Below are 15,976 nucleotides of genomic sequence, written 5' to 3' on the forward strand. Positions count from 1 at the left end.
ACACTTTCAAGTGTCTTTGTCAGCCACTTCGGGGGACCTTTCTGAGATGGTCCAGGCTGATTTGTTGATTGAGTTGGGACTGAATCAAGATTGAGTCTCCCAATTCTATCAATTACATCACTCAAAGCATCATCCGTTGTTGGAGTTTCATGCAGGGGAGATTGTTCTTCAGAAGAAGATTCCACATGTTGATCTAGTATAGGAATCCCCCCTTCAAGATGTGGAATCTGATTATCAAACTCTTGAAATGATTTCGTTTTTGCAAATCTATCCAAGCGATCAAGTTGCCGCTCAACAACATTGTCAGATTTGGATGATTCAAGAAAAATTACATCTCTAGATACAACAAACTTTTTATTTACTACATCATAGAGGCGGTATGCTTTCGAGGTGTTTGAATACCCCAGGAAGATACACTTACGACTTCTAGCACCAAGTTTGTTTCTATGTACCTTTGGTATCAAAGCATAACAGGTGGAACCAAAGATCCTGAGATGTTTTACCGAAGGAACATGTCCATACCACAATTCATAAGGAGTCTTGTTTCTTATAGCATTAGATGGACATCTATTCTTTATATATGCAGCACATACAACAACATCAGCCCAAAACATTATCTTTACATTTTTGAAGAAAAGCATGGATCGTACCATATTCAAGATTGTTTTATTCATTCTTTCAGCTACACCATTTTGTTGAGGATTATAAGGCACAGTTGTTTGATGTTTGATCCCATGTTGGTGAAGATAGTTTTCAAATTCATTTGATGTATATTCTTTTCCATTATCAGTGCGAATAGACCCAATATGAGATTGTGCATCATTTTCAATCCATTTATGAAAATTCTTGAATGTTTGAAAGGCATCAGATTTGTTCTTCAATAAATAAACCCAACACATTCTGGTGTAATCATCAATAAATGTCATGATATATTTATTTCCGTTTGCAGAAGGAACAGGCATTGGACCACATAAATCTGAATGAATAAGTTCAAGCTTCCTATGTGCTCTTGAATGTGAATCATGAAAAGACTGTTTGCTATGCTTTCCTAGAATGCAAGCATCATATTGCTTATGTTTCCTAGGAATTGTAGGCAAACCAGCAACACCATTTTTCTTCAATAAGTGGAGACTGTCATAGTTTAAATGTCCAAATCTAGCAGGCCATAATAAACTTGATGGAAGTGTACCTTCTTCATGATGAGAAATATATGAGAAATGTTGTGCATGAGCAGAGGTTCCTTGCAGTTTGAGAAGCCTTTCTTCTTCTATTCCCCTCATGACAAGTGAGTGGTCAGAAGATTTTCTTACCTCAAGCTTGCCATCAAACATATGAATGGAGTGACCTTGCTGGCGGATGTGGACCAAGGACAACAAGTTGCTCTTGAGCTGTGGGAGATATAGAACATGATCCAGAAGAAATTCTGGAAGACCAGGCAGTTTAAGCCTGATTGTGCCAAGCCCTAATGGCTTGATTTTTGACTGATCTGCAAAGTCTACTGCTCCATCAACATTGTTAGTGAAATCTTCAAAAAAATCTTTTCTATGAGTCATATGACAGGTTGCTCCTGAATCAAGCAACCAATCATTTTTCGAAGAAGCAAGTGAAGCATTAAACAAATCTTCATTTACTCCAATGTTACATTGTGCCTCAATATAGTAAGCGGATTCAGGTGCTTTACCTTTGTCTGTATCATCAGTTTTACCTTTCTGTTGGTTTCTTTTCTGCTCAATTTTGTCCCATGGTAGCTTGCATGTAGAAGCATCATGTGATCCATTTCGTTTGCAGCGAATGCAATGCAGATCTGCCTTTTCTCCTTGAGAATGTCTGCCCCCCCTGCCTCTGAAGTATCTTCCTCTTCCTCTTCTTCCACCTCTTCCTCTTGTAGAATCTTGAGCAGGATGCTTTTCCTTATGAGCAAGGCACACAATCTCTTCAGAAGATTCAGGGACTGTATTCTTTCCAAAGGATTTCTCTCTTTCAACAAACTTTTTCACAAGAGAGTCAAAGGTTATATCTTTAAGATTTCCATTTGCTTGTAAAGACTCAAGATAATTGGAGTAAGTAGGATAGAGTGCCTTGAGAAAAGCAATAAGAGGGATATCCAGCTCAACCTTAGTGGATTTGATATCATGCATTATAGATTTTACTTCAGATGCAAGAGCAAGAGGATCATTATTTTTCAGTTCAAGAGTGAAGAGTTTAATCATGAGCTGAACAACTTCAAGTGCAGAATGTGAGTCATAGAGTTCTTTAAGCTTTTGTAAAGCTTCAAAGGCAGTTGAATATGATGAAATATGGCGACTTACTTCTTCATTTACAGATGCTGCGATTAATGCATAGGCTTTGCTGTTCTTGTTTTCCCAAATGACGAGCTCTTTGTCTAATGTAGGTTGCACTGGGTCATTGTCTGCTTCTCCGACACACACTCCTTTCCAAAACTCATTGAAGATGAGGGTGTGTTTTATCATTCGGGACCATTTAGGATAGTTCTCCTTGCCAGTGAGAACTATTCCTACCATAGAGATGATTGAATGCATTATGTAAAAAATACTTCTACTGACAAAAAAACTTCTACTGATAAAAGAACTTCTGTTGATAAAAAACTTTTGCTGATAAAAAAACTTCTACTGATAAAAAACTTCTACTGATGTACAGTGAAATTGTACTAAGATATATTAAAAAATAGAGGTATTATTTTGTCGTGGTATATGGGGGACAACGTTAAAAATACATATGGTTGCCTTTCAAGTCATATCTAACGCAGAGGTATCAAAAAGACAATAACATAACCATGCGTATCAGTTGTCTCAAAGCAGCACATAAAAACCACGCATCAACAACAACATACTATGTCATGCTTCAACGCATCAACAACACATCAAAACAACGCATCAGCAACAACATACTATGTCATGCTTCAACGCATCAGCAACACATCAAAACAACGCATCAATCTTTTCACATTCCCACACACAACGCCATCTTCTTTGTCTTTAAATACAATGGTCAAATGTAGATGTTATTCTAGATTATTCTTCTACCCTCATGAATCATGACTTAAACGAGGGCACCAGGTTTTGTATTTTCAAAGAAAAGCTGTCGTTCTAGAATTTTAGAAGTCATGCTATAAAACAGTCTAGTTACCCTCAATTCCAATATCCATCTCATCGCTGGAGGTGTCATAATAGAAAATAGATTCTTTGCCCATATTCCCAAATTCCAGACTCTATTTCAAGGCTTCAAACTTTGTTTCCATCTTTTCGGGATTACAAGATGGATCAAGAAAATCGGAATTCAGGTGCTGACGGCATCGGGTGCTAGCAATCTTCGGAAGCGCTTGCCCTCTGCGGCAACAACTGTGGCTTTTTCGGAAGCTCTTCAATAAGAAATCTGTTCAGCTTCTCTTGTCGTCGTATTTCCAAATCAATATTATTGTGCGCATTCCGCCATGTCTATTATCTCAGTCTTGGAGGATTTAGTCAATGAAACAATATCCCCCATTACCAATGATGGTCGTAACATAGTGGGTATATTGAAGGGATATGATCAGGCCTGAGACAAACAAAAGGATGACTTGCTCGGTGGAGTAGGCTTTTGGTTAACGGTCGCTACATAAAACAAATGAAGGCGTAGGTGAGATGTGTGAATCCGCAGAGTATAATCAATGGAGGCGCCCTTTTTTTGAAACGTTTATGACATGGTCTGACTGCTCATGGTCTGGACAGAGGCAGAGCAGCGCTATATCTGGTCAGGAAATGGACAGAGGCAGAGCAATGCTATATCTGGTCAGGCAATGGACAGAGGCAGAGCAATGCTCAGGACATAGGCAGAGCAATGCTATATCTGGTCAGGCAATGGACAGAGGCAGAGCAATGCTCAGGACATAGGCAGTGGCAAACTATTTCAGGACAGAGGTAGAGCAGCGCTCAGGACAGAGGGAGTGACAAAAATGAAGGGAGTTACAACTATTTTTAGAACTGGCTCTGATACCATGTCAGGCCAGGCAGTAACTCTCCAAAGGCAGTAAAACTGATTCGTCTATTATTCCATAGGTAGGCTATTGTTATATACAATAGGAGTGATTGTTCAGTTCATCTCCCGATGACTGTTCACATTCCTAATTTATTCATTTATTTACAAATTCCCCCAATCATGAAGATTAGGTGTCAACATCTTCTTTCATGCTTTATGTGTTTCTCCTCTTCTCTCATGTGCACATTAAGTCTTCTATGTTAAGCTAAAATTTATGCATGTAGTATTTAACACATCTATAAGCAAAAGATTTTGGATCAAGTGGTATCAGAGCAGGTCTTTTTAGATGTGAATTGCATGTTTGTATGCTAACAAGAAACAGGCTCCGAAGAGGCGAAGGGAAACTAAAGTCTTTCGATCCCGAAGCGGGGCGTGCACATCGAAGGAGAAACATGGCAAGACGAAGAGGCTCGTCATGAAGAGAAGTGCAATTTCCACAAAACCTTCTATACAATGGCAGAGAATGTTGGTCAGTTGCTTTCAAGGCTAGAGAAATCAGAAGAGAGAAATCTAGAAGAACAAGGTTCAGTGCATGGAAATGGTGGAGAAGAACCCCCTCCTTCTCCTTCCACGAGTGAAAGTTCTTCTTCCTCTGATCACCATCATCATTGAAATTCAAGGGATGCATCTAAGAAACCTCTCTTTAAATTAGATGTCAAATTTGATCTTCCCATGTTTAACGGTGAAAGTAATGCAGAAAAGCTTAATAACTGGATTAAACAGATTGAAATCTATTGTAGTATTCAACAGATCGAAGAGGATGAGGCAAAGATTCAGCTGGCCTCTTTCGGCTAAGTAGCACCGCTCTCATTTGGTGGGAGAGAAAATTGTGAAGTAGTAAGAGTGTGGGTAATCTTCTTTCCTCATGGCTTAATTTCATTTCTACATTAAAGGAACAATTTTATCCCTTGGGTTATAAACAAAAAGCCTTAATGGATTGGAAATATTTAAGGCAAGGCAGAGGTCAGGATGTTCAAAGCTTTACAAAGGAATTTAGAAAACAAGCACTTAATTTGGGCATTGCACTTGACTCGCCTGAAGTAGTAACTAAGTATATTGGATCATTACATAGTTACCTTAGACGTTCATTATTGTTGTTTGAACCAACTAATATTGACTTAGCCAGTGTAAAGGCCATCCATCTTGAGAACAGGGGAAAAAAATGAAAGAGATGATCATTTCAAGAAACCACCTTTCAAACCTCCAAATGGCAAACCCAAAGTGAAAGGAAAAGGAAAGGAGAAGAGGACGACATCAACCAAGAAAGATGAAGGAGAAAGACAGTATTGCACTCAATGCAAAAAGGAAGGTCATGACGACGGTCATTGTTGGAAACTATATCCCGAAAAGAGACCAAATAAGTATGGAGGAAAAGGCAAGCAGAAGATAGTGGCAACTATGCAGCAAGACCTTGGATCTGATTCCAGAGATGAAGCATTGATCACAACAGCAGGAACAAAAGGTACTATTACACCTCATGTTAATTCTAAATCACATGAAGGCACTAGTTCAATAGATGGGTCTCTTCCTAATGAACGATAGAGAATTGAGCTATTTCATATTAGAGTTATCATAAATCATACAAAAGTGGAAACGTTATTTGATACCGGATCGCAAGCAAACTTAATTTCAGAGTCCTTGGTAAAGAAGCTAGGCTTGGAAACCAAACCACATCCAAAACCTTACCCACTTGGATGGATACATGATAAAGCAAAACTGAATGTAACTAAGCAGTGTAAGGTTAAATTTGTGATCGCTTCTAAGTTAGTGGATGAGGTAAAGCTTGATGTGATACCATTGGATATATATGGCATGGTGTTAGGGAGTACCATTGGATATATATGGCATGGTGTTAGGGAGTCCATATCTATATGATAGAAAGGCAATCTTCTTTCGTCATGAAAACAAATTCCAAATCACAAAATATGGTGTAGAATATATTGTAAGGGCTCATCAAACTAAAATCAATGCCAACCTTGTAAGTGCAGGACAAATGAAGAGGTTGGTGAATTCCAGTAAGGGTTGCATGCTTATGATTGCAAGGGGAAAAGATGCAAAATTATCCGATGCTTTCTAGGGTTGTGATCATGTGCATAAAAAGGAATTATGTGAATTAATTTCTAACTATGATGAGATGTTTCAGGAACCAAGGGGATTACCTCCAAAGAGGGAAATCCAACATGAGATCCATTTGTGGCATGACGCTCCTGTACCAAATATTGGCATGTACAGGATGTTGACCATTGAGACGGAGGAGATCAAAAAGCAGGTGCACGAACTGTTGAACCAAGGGGTCATCAGACCAAGCACTTCTCCATGCGGCTCATCGATTGTCTTAGTGCCGAAGAAAGATGGCACATGGAGGATGTGCGTAGATTATCGAGCACTAAACAAAATCACAGTGAAAAATTGTTATCCTATTCCCCACATTGATGACTTATTAGATCAGTTAAAGAATGCTATCTATTTCACCAAATTGGATTTGCGTAGTGGTTATCACTAGGTCCGAATTGCAGAGCAGGATGTGTGGAAAACTGCCTTCAAGACTAAACAGGGGTTGTTCGAATGGATGGTGATGCCATTCGGACTTTGCAACGCTCCAGCCACTTTCATGAGGGTCATGAATGATCTCTTTAGGCCTTTCATTGATGAATTTGTTCTTGTATATCTAGATGATATTCTTATCTTTAGTAAAAGTTGGAATGAACATGTATGTCATGTGAAGAAAGTGCTTGATGTATTGAAAAACGAAAAACTCTATGTAAAATTGTCAAAGTGTGAGTTTGGGAAAACCTCTTTGGTTTACCTAGGTCATATTGTTGGTCATGGTCAGCTAAAATTGATCCTTCTAAAGTTGAAGCAATTGTAAATTGGCCTAAGCCTACTAGTGTAACCGAGGTTCACAACTTTTTGGGTGCAATAAAATATTGGAGGAGATTTATTGCCAATTTCTCTATTATTGCAGCACCATTACACACATTGAAAAGTGTAAAGAAAGTCTTTCAATGGGGAGGAAAGCAACAGAAGTCCTTCAAAATGTTGAAAGAAAATATCAACACCGCACCAGTCTTGGCCTTACCAGATCTCCAATAGCCATTCGAGATCGAGACAAATGCCAGCAGATATGCCATGGGAGCTACTGATGCAGCAAAAGAAGCCGATATGTTACCATTCAGAGAAGTTCTCTCAGGCTGTGATAAACTATCCCACTTATGACAAGGAGTTATATGCCTTGGTCCAAAGTGTGAAAAAGTGGAAACACTACCTGATTGGCAAGTAGACCATCATCCATACGGATCATCAGCCCTTGCAATATCTTCAGTCACAAACCAAGTTGTAGCAATCTCGTCATTTCAGGTGGATGGGTTTTCTTCAACAGTTTCATCTGGTAATAAAGTATAAGAAGGGCACTAGCAACAAAGTGGCCGATATGCTATCTCACCCTCCTAATTCTACTTCTGTTATTTTGCATAATGCTTCGTTATCTTTTGAAAGTTATGCTAAACAATATGCTAATGATGATGACTTTAAGGAGAATTATGCAAAACTAACCCATGGTTCACAGGTTGACAACTATCACTTGCAAGGGAAACTATTGTATCACCTTGGCAAATTATTCATACCCACAAGAGAAAGGGTACATGTAATTTGGGAGGCCCACACCTCCCTTGTGTCTGGTCATTTTGGCATTGAAAAAACTTAGTGTCATGTACAAAGATTTTGTTTTTTGCCTCATATGAAGAACATTGTGACTCACTATGTAAAGGGATGTGTGATGTGTTCTATTTCAAAGCCCTCTAATAGAAAACTCGGGCTCTACACACCACTCCCTATTCCGAGTCGTCCATGGGAAAGTGTGTCGATGGATTTTGTAGGAGGTTTGACTTTGTCTAGGAAAAGTCATGACTATTTGTATGTCGTTGTTGACCGTTTTAGTAAGATGTGTATTTTAATGCCTTGTAAAAAGTAGATCACTGTAGAGTAGATTGCTTATCTTTTCTTTCAGCATGTTTGGGTCCATTTTGGGCTGCCCACATTGATTGTGTCAGATCGGGACTCTCGCTTTCTCAGAGAGTTTTGGACCAGCTTGTGGAAGATGATGGAAACCAAGTTGAAAAGAAGCACGTCATTCCATCCACAGACCGACGGACAGAAAAAGGTTGTCAACCGCACCATGGTACACTTGTTGCAAGGCTATTGTGGGAAACATCCTAATTTGTGGGATGAGCATCTTCCATACGTGAAACGTTCCTACAACCGAGCAGTGCACTCATCTACGCATCGTTCACCATTTGAGACATGTTTTGGCTACCTACCAAAAGACCCTTTTGATATGGTCTTTGGAAGGGAAGATGACTCCAGTGAATGTGATGATAGGGACAAAGCGCAACAGTTCATTCAGTGGATCTAATTGATTCACCAAGAAGTACAGGAGCAATTAGAGAAAAGTCAAGCCCGGTACAAGGCTCGACCTGACAAACACCAAGTCGACCATCAATTTCAAGTGGGTGACAAAATGTGGTTCCATATCAGCAAGGACAGGATTAAGGGAGAAGGGAAGAAGTTGCAACCAATTCGGTATGGTCCATTAACCATCTTGGAGAAGATTGGAAACAATGCCTTTCATCTCGATTTGCTGATATATATGCAAATGTAATCCATAGTGAATGTGGAGAACTTAAAGCTGTATGAGCCACCATTGATTATGGACATCAAAGAGGTGGGCACAACTCCTACATTTGATGACTTTGCACTAGAATATCTCGATGAGTTACCTGAAGACATCATCCTTGACAGAAGAACCAGGACTTCATGCCAGGGAGATGTGGAATACCTTCGAGTTGGTTTTAAGAGGATGCACCCTAGCAAGGCAAAATGGCTAGAAAAAGAAAGAGTGAGGGAACAATTCCCTCACTTGCCAATTGACTGATAAAGCTTTTGGTAGTCCAAAAGCTCCTCAATGGGGAGGATTGATCTAGGTGGATCTCCAGACACCAGTGGCATGGAAAAAGCTCAAAATTCAAAGTGGCATAAAGACGATGAACTTGACATTAGATCGAAGTGCTCATCGCCCTAATTCCAACGGTACAAACGACACTCCAATCCGAGCCCAGATGAAGGAGATAGAGGCAATCAAAGTAGGGTTGACTTTTTGATGATTGGGCAGGATTAATGAAGGCACAATTTGGACTTTTTCCGGTGGACAGAATCCGGCCAACTCCGGCTAGATTCCAGGAAAAATTGTTGCCTCGTTAAAAAGACTCCTTCAGTCCAAAACCGGATTTTCAGAATTTCACAGTTTGTTTTAAGAAAAAAACAAAACAAATATAAAAAAGGGTGGCGGGCCACCAACCCCGCCACCCCAACCCATACTACATAACATAAATACATTGGTGGAGGGGTGGGCCACGACCCCCGACCCCTCCCATGGAACAACAATAAACACGGGGTGGGCGGCCATGACCTCGCCACCCCACACCTCGACACCGTTATGAAGCATGTATAGTGGGTGGTGGGCCGACCCTTCGGGCACAAACCCAACCACGCCAAAAAGGGAAAACATGCAACAAAAATTGCATGGCAGAGGTGGGTATGGTGGGCGGGCTCGACCCAACCAATATTTTTTAAAAATTAAATTGTGATGTATAACAAAAGGAGGAGGCGGGGTTTGAACTCCCGACCTCCTCCCTCATAACCGGATTGTAAACCAACTCAGATAACTACCTTATTGAAAAATCCACCACCATTATTTTATTTAAACACAGTTTGTCAGTGCGCCTAAGCAAAGGAGGCAGTGCACGCAGTTTGAGGCAGAATTTTGCAAGAGGGCCGAATTTTCACTTTGTCAGATTTTGACAAATTTTATATGGTTTCAACACTTCTCAATGCGACAAACGCAATGGCACTGTCCATTTCTCCATCAGAGTTTTGCATTTTTTGGCCATTTTTCAGTGTGGAGGTATAAAACTCCTTTTTTTTTAACTGATGTTTGTACTCTTCTTTCTCATGCCACTTAATGAATGAAGGCCTCCCCATTGATCGAGCAGGGCCCGGAGACGTAGTCCAAGTCGGATGAACTCTGTTATCAAGTCTTGTTGTCTTCTTTCATGCTTTATGTGTATCTCCTCTTCTTTCATGTGCACATTAAGTCTTCTATGTTAAGCTACAATTTATGCATGTAATTCTTTAACACATCTATAAGCAAAAGATTTTGGATCAAGTGGTATCAGAGCAAGTATTTTTAGATGTGAATTGCATGTTTGTATGCTAACAAGAAACAGACTGCGAAGAGACGAAGGGAAACTAAAGTCTTTCAATCCCGAAGCGGGGCATGCACATCGAAGGAGAAACATGGCAGATGAAGAGGCTCATCATGAAGAGAAACGCAATTTCCGCAAAACCTTCTATACAATGGTAGAGAATGTTGGTCAGTTGCTTTCAAGGCTGGAGAAATCAGAAGAGAGAAATCTAGAAGAACAAGGTTTAATGCATGGAAATGGTGGAGAAGAACCCCCTTCTTCTCCTTCCACGAGTGAAAGTTCTTCTTCCTCTCATCACCATCATCATAGAAATTCAAGGGATGCATATAAGAAACCTTTCTTTAAATTAGATGTCAAATTTGATCTTCTCCTTTTAATTTTTAGTCTAATATATATAGAATGTTCAACAACCACCTTACCAATTTCAATATACTTTAATTTCATGGCAGATCCCAATCCTCCTTATTCTTAAAATCCTATGCCTTGGCCTAAATGGTCTGCTCCTGTATGGACTCAACCTTGGCAAAGACCTGCTCTCGCAAAACAGATGCCTCTGATGCAACAATCACTATTACTTCCTTCTAATGTGCCTATGGGTGCCCCTCCTTTACACCCTCAAATTCCTGCACAAACTGATCCCAATCCTAATAATAAGGCAATATAACAGGTAGAATATTTAGTTTTTCCTACTTATAAGATTTCACCTTTTGAATGTAATGAAATCCAACTTCGCTTGGGTAGGACAATAACCCCAACTCCTCCCCTTGTTGTAATAGAAAATGAGGAGGGAATTTTTTCAGGGGAAGGAGATGAGATTCAAGGTTCCATAGCGAAACAACGAGCTGTAGAAAATGATGATGTGAAAAGTGCTGAAGTCATGGATGTGATTGTAATGACTAGCAATGCTCCTATAAAGGCTAACATTGCCCCTGTAACAACAAAAACCATTGTAACAATAGAGGATTATCATGCTTTGAAACTTGTAACAACTACTAGAAATGAAACTTCTTTAATTCCGCCTTATCTGGAAAGATTGAATGAGGCTAAAAATGTGCTCCAAGTTGAGTCTGACTTTTTAACAGAATTGAAAATTTTTCATGTTCAGATTCCTTTGTTTCAAGCAATTTAGGATGTCCCTATTTATTCTAAGATGGTTAAAGAGATGTTTGTTAAAAATCTAGGTAGGAAACCTCAGGACCCTCCTACTATGTATGTTATTAGCAAACTACCTGTTTTAATATTAGGAAAGAATGTGCCTACTAATTATGAGGACCCTAGGAATCCCATTGTAACTATAACTATTGGTGGAATGATTGTTCTTAATACTTTAATTGATTTATAGGTTTCAACCAATATAATGAGTAAGGAAATAATGGGACTACTTGGACTGACTCCTATTGTTTTAGAATTAGCTGATAGGATTAAGATCCAACTAGAAGGGATATTAGAATATGTCATTATTACAATTGACTCTTGGCAATACCCAGTTGACTTCATGGTGCTTCAACTTAAAACATGTTTGGGTGGACACCCATTGATATTGGGGAGAACGTGGTTGGAAAATGTCTAGAAATTATCACTGTAGATTAACCTGATTATGCAATAGACTAAAGCAAAATACTTAATCTACTTCTACAATCAAACTTGCGGAAGCTTAATCGATTTGAGCAAGTTCAAACAGAACACATATAACAGAGAAGAAGAATCAATACACATGAAACACAAAAGAATACTCTGGGGAAAGCCTCACCTAAAAACCCTGCTATCTATATTATCATACAAGTTGAAATATCTTAGAATTACACAAAGCTTTAGCTCTCACAGCTATCCATCTCTTAGTACAATCCCTCTCACTGCTCATAGATAGACTAGACAACTCATATGCCTTCTCCTCTGTCCTCCAAGCCTCCTATTTCCTTGCGCTGTTTTCCCTAGGTGCTCCAGCTGTAACCTTGTGTGACACTGATCTCACACACTACTCCAACACACTGTAAAACTGCTCAAATCTCAAGGAATTAATTCCTTCTGCATGCGAGAGATTTTCTTATAGGAAAATTCTTGCAACTGATAGTACATTGTCCCTACCTTTAATCTCAACTGGGTCTTTGTCTAAACTAACATGATTGAGTTATTTATGAGAGAATATTCAGTTATCTGGAGTACACTAGTTTCATGCATGCATGCATTAACAGACTAAACTCACAATTAGTTCCTCCAACTGTTTGGAACTAATTTAACTGGACTTAACTCAGTTATCTGAGTTAACTAATTACAACTCAAATACAACTCATCCTTATCTCCTTAATTAAGGGATAACTTCCTCAATCAAAGGGATAACTGTTGCATGACTTCACAAAGACTTCATGTTTGAATTTCTCCAACTAATTAACTCAAGATGAATTAATTAATTATTTTTTCAAGCAGCTGGTGAGACTAAATTCGAATTTTAATTCTCAATTTTCATTCAAGAACAAATTAAAATTGGAATATTCTTGTTGCCACATTTCAACACTCCCTCTCAACAAGAAAGGGATTATCTGTCACCGTGATCCTATCTCTATGGAACTCGAATTTACACTTTGACAATGCCTTAGTCAAAATGTCAGCATCTTGCTCCTTGGTCGAAATATACTGCAACAACGTGATTCTCCTTGCCACACAGTCTCTGAGATGATGATACTGAATGTCGAAGTGCTTGGACCCGTCATAAAATACTAGATTCCCAGAGAGTTTGATACAACTCTGATTATCACAATAGATCACAGTTGGATCCATCCTCTGATCAAACAAACCAACTAGAATTTTCCACATCCAAATGGCCTCACATGCTGCCTGACTTGCAACCATGTATTTAGCCTCTGCTGAGTTGAGTGCAAATGACCTCTGTTTCTTGCTGTACCAAGAAACTACAGCTGACCCAAGGTTGAAAATTCCTCTTGATGTGCTCTTCCGATCTGATGGACTCCCTGCCCAATCTGCATCTGTGAAGCCCTGTAGCTTCACTCCCTCTATCCATTTGTACCATAATCCATACTAAGATGTGTCTCTGAGGTATCTCAAAACATACTTAGTTGCCTTCCAAAACATCTTGGTAGGCTGAACCATAGCTTGACTCAGCTGGTTCACTACATAGCACAAATCTGGTTGTGTGGTCACTAAGTACATCAGTGAACCCACAAGCTTCCGATACATAGTAGCTTCTACTACTTCTCCTGAAGTAGCATCCTTCTTCCTCCAGTTACTTGCTAGAGGAGTCTGCATGGGATTGCACTTATCCATGTGGAATCTTCCGAGTATCTCATTGGCATACTTGCCTTGAGACACAAACAACTCCCCATCCTTTTGTCACACTTCCATGCTAATGAAGTAGTGCATGAGACCAATGTCTTTCATCTCAAATTCTCTTGCAAGGTCCTCCTTGCAAGACATGATCAATTGATCATCACTTGTCAATATGAGATCATCAACATAAAGAAAAATTATCAATTGCTTACCTTCTACCATGATGTGGTACAGGTTTGCATCCGCTTCATTCTTTGTGAAGTCCAACCCGGTGAAGTAGTTGTCGATCCTGGTGTACCAGGCATGAGGTGCTTGCTTTAGCCCGTACAAAGCTCTCTTGAGTCAGCACACATGCAACTCACGATCGAAGGTCTCAAAACCTTCCGTCTGCTCTATGTACACCTCTTCCTCAATCTTTCCATTGAGGAATGTAGTCTTCACATCCATATGATGGATCTTCCAACCCATCTGTGCTGATAGTGCTAACATTGATCTGATAGATGAGTACCTTGCTACAGTAGAAAAAGTCTCATCATAGTTGATCCCCTTGACCTGTGAGAAACCATGGGAAACAAATCTTGCCTTATGTTTCTCCACACTACCATTAGCAGCTTGCTTTACCTTGTAAAGCCAATGGGAACTCACAACTAACTTGTTCTCTGGTCTTGGAACCACATCCCAAACACTGTTCCGAACTATGGAGTCATACTCCTCCACAATAGCATCAACCCAAATCGGCTGCTGCACTACTTCCTCAAGCAAATATGGCTCGGTCTCAACACATTCCCCAACGAGGGCCATGTATCCAGTGTACCTATCAGGTGACCTCCTCTGTCTGCACTGAGAAGATGGTTCTCCCACATTCTCTCTTGCATCCGACAACAATCTGTCAGCTTCTCTCGTGTGCTTCCACCCATCTCTTGAAGACTCTGCTTGAGTGGATGTCTCCACTCCTGGAACCTCTCTCCTCCTCCTTAGGAACCAAAAGTTCCTCCACAGCCTGTAGTTGGAGCTCCCTCTTAAGGGAAACTCACATGGCCTTCTGCTCATCAAACTCGAGATCTCTGCGAACCACTGTACTCTGACTGGTAGGAAAGTACACCTGATAGTTGTGGGGTGTATCAGTGTACCCCACAAATATCCCCAACTCAGCTGTCAGCTCAAGCTTCTTTCGGGCATCCTTGGTCACATGGAAATATAACGATGAGCCAAAGGTCCTGAAGTGACCCACATCTGGTCTCTTCCCGGAGAAAGCTTCCTCTGGTGTCTTCATACCAAGAATGCAATGCGGGCTTCTATTATGCAAATAGACTGCTATGTTGCATACCTCCGCCATGAATGAAGTGGTAGGCCTTGGTCATGCAACATTTCCCGAGCTGCCCCCATAATTGTTCTGTTCTTCCTCTCGGCCACCCCATTCTGCTATGGGTTATGAGGTGCCATCAACTCCCGTTTAATTCCTTCCGTTGCACAGAATTCCTTAAACTCTTAAGAGACAAACTCTCCACCATTGTTGCTTCTCAAGGCCCTGATCTTCTTCCCTGATTCTTTCTCAACCAAAGCTTTGAAATCATAAAACTTTGATAAGGTTTGATCCTTCTTCTGCATGAAATATATCCAACATTTACGAGAAAAATCATCAATGAAAATCACATAATACCTTTGTTTCGCGGTGGAGGCTGTCGAGAATGGTCCACACACATCTGTATGAACTCGCTCCAAGATTGCTTCAGCTCGACTGTCTCAATCATGAAAGGAAGACTTGGGATACTTTCCCAAGGTGAAACCTTTGCATGTGTCCACTTGCTAAAGTTTACCTTTGGGAAGGCCCCATGATGCAAGTGGCCCAACCGCCTATGCCATAACTCGCCAATGTCTTGGCTTTGCACCAATTCTGCTTTCGAACTCAATGCAACACAGTCATCTACCTACAACTTGTAGAGATTCTTTACTCGAATCCCAATCCTCTTGGTTTGACCCGTGGCTATGTGTCTCAGGAATGCCTTTCCTTAACTGAAGACAACATCGTAGCCTTTGTCTTCCAACATCGTGACCGATACCAAGTTCTTCTTCAGTCCGAGCACATACTTTACATCAATCAGGGTGAGAGGAGCTCCATGCTTCTTGTGAAAAACAACCGTGCCTTCACCTGAAACATGGTACTTTCCATCATCGCCCATCTCTATGGACATATTAAGGTCTTTCTCCTGCAAGGTACTGAATAAAATCATATCGTCGGTCATGTGGAATGAGGCTCCATTGTCCAAGTACCAAACACAACCCACCATTGATGAAACCATGCATGCGATGAGGGTAAAATCCAATTCAAACTGAGAGGTCAGTGCTCACCTTTTGATCCTTTCGAGGATCCCTTCTTGGATTTCTTCAATGGACAATTA

The sequence above is a fragment of the Pinus tabuliformis genome, chromosome 9 (assembly GCF_031772625.1).
Source record: "Pinus tabuliformis cultivar Carrire ecotype Pingquan chromosome 9, CPIR1, whole genome shotgun sequence".
NCBI lineage: Eukaryota > Viridiplantae > Streptophyta > Pinopsida > Pinales > Pinaceae > Pinus > Pinus tabuliformis.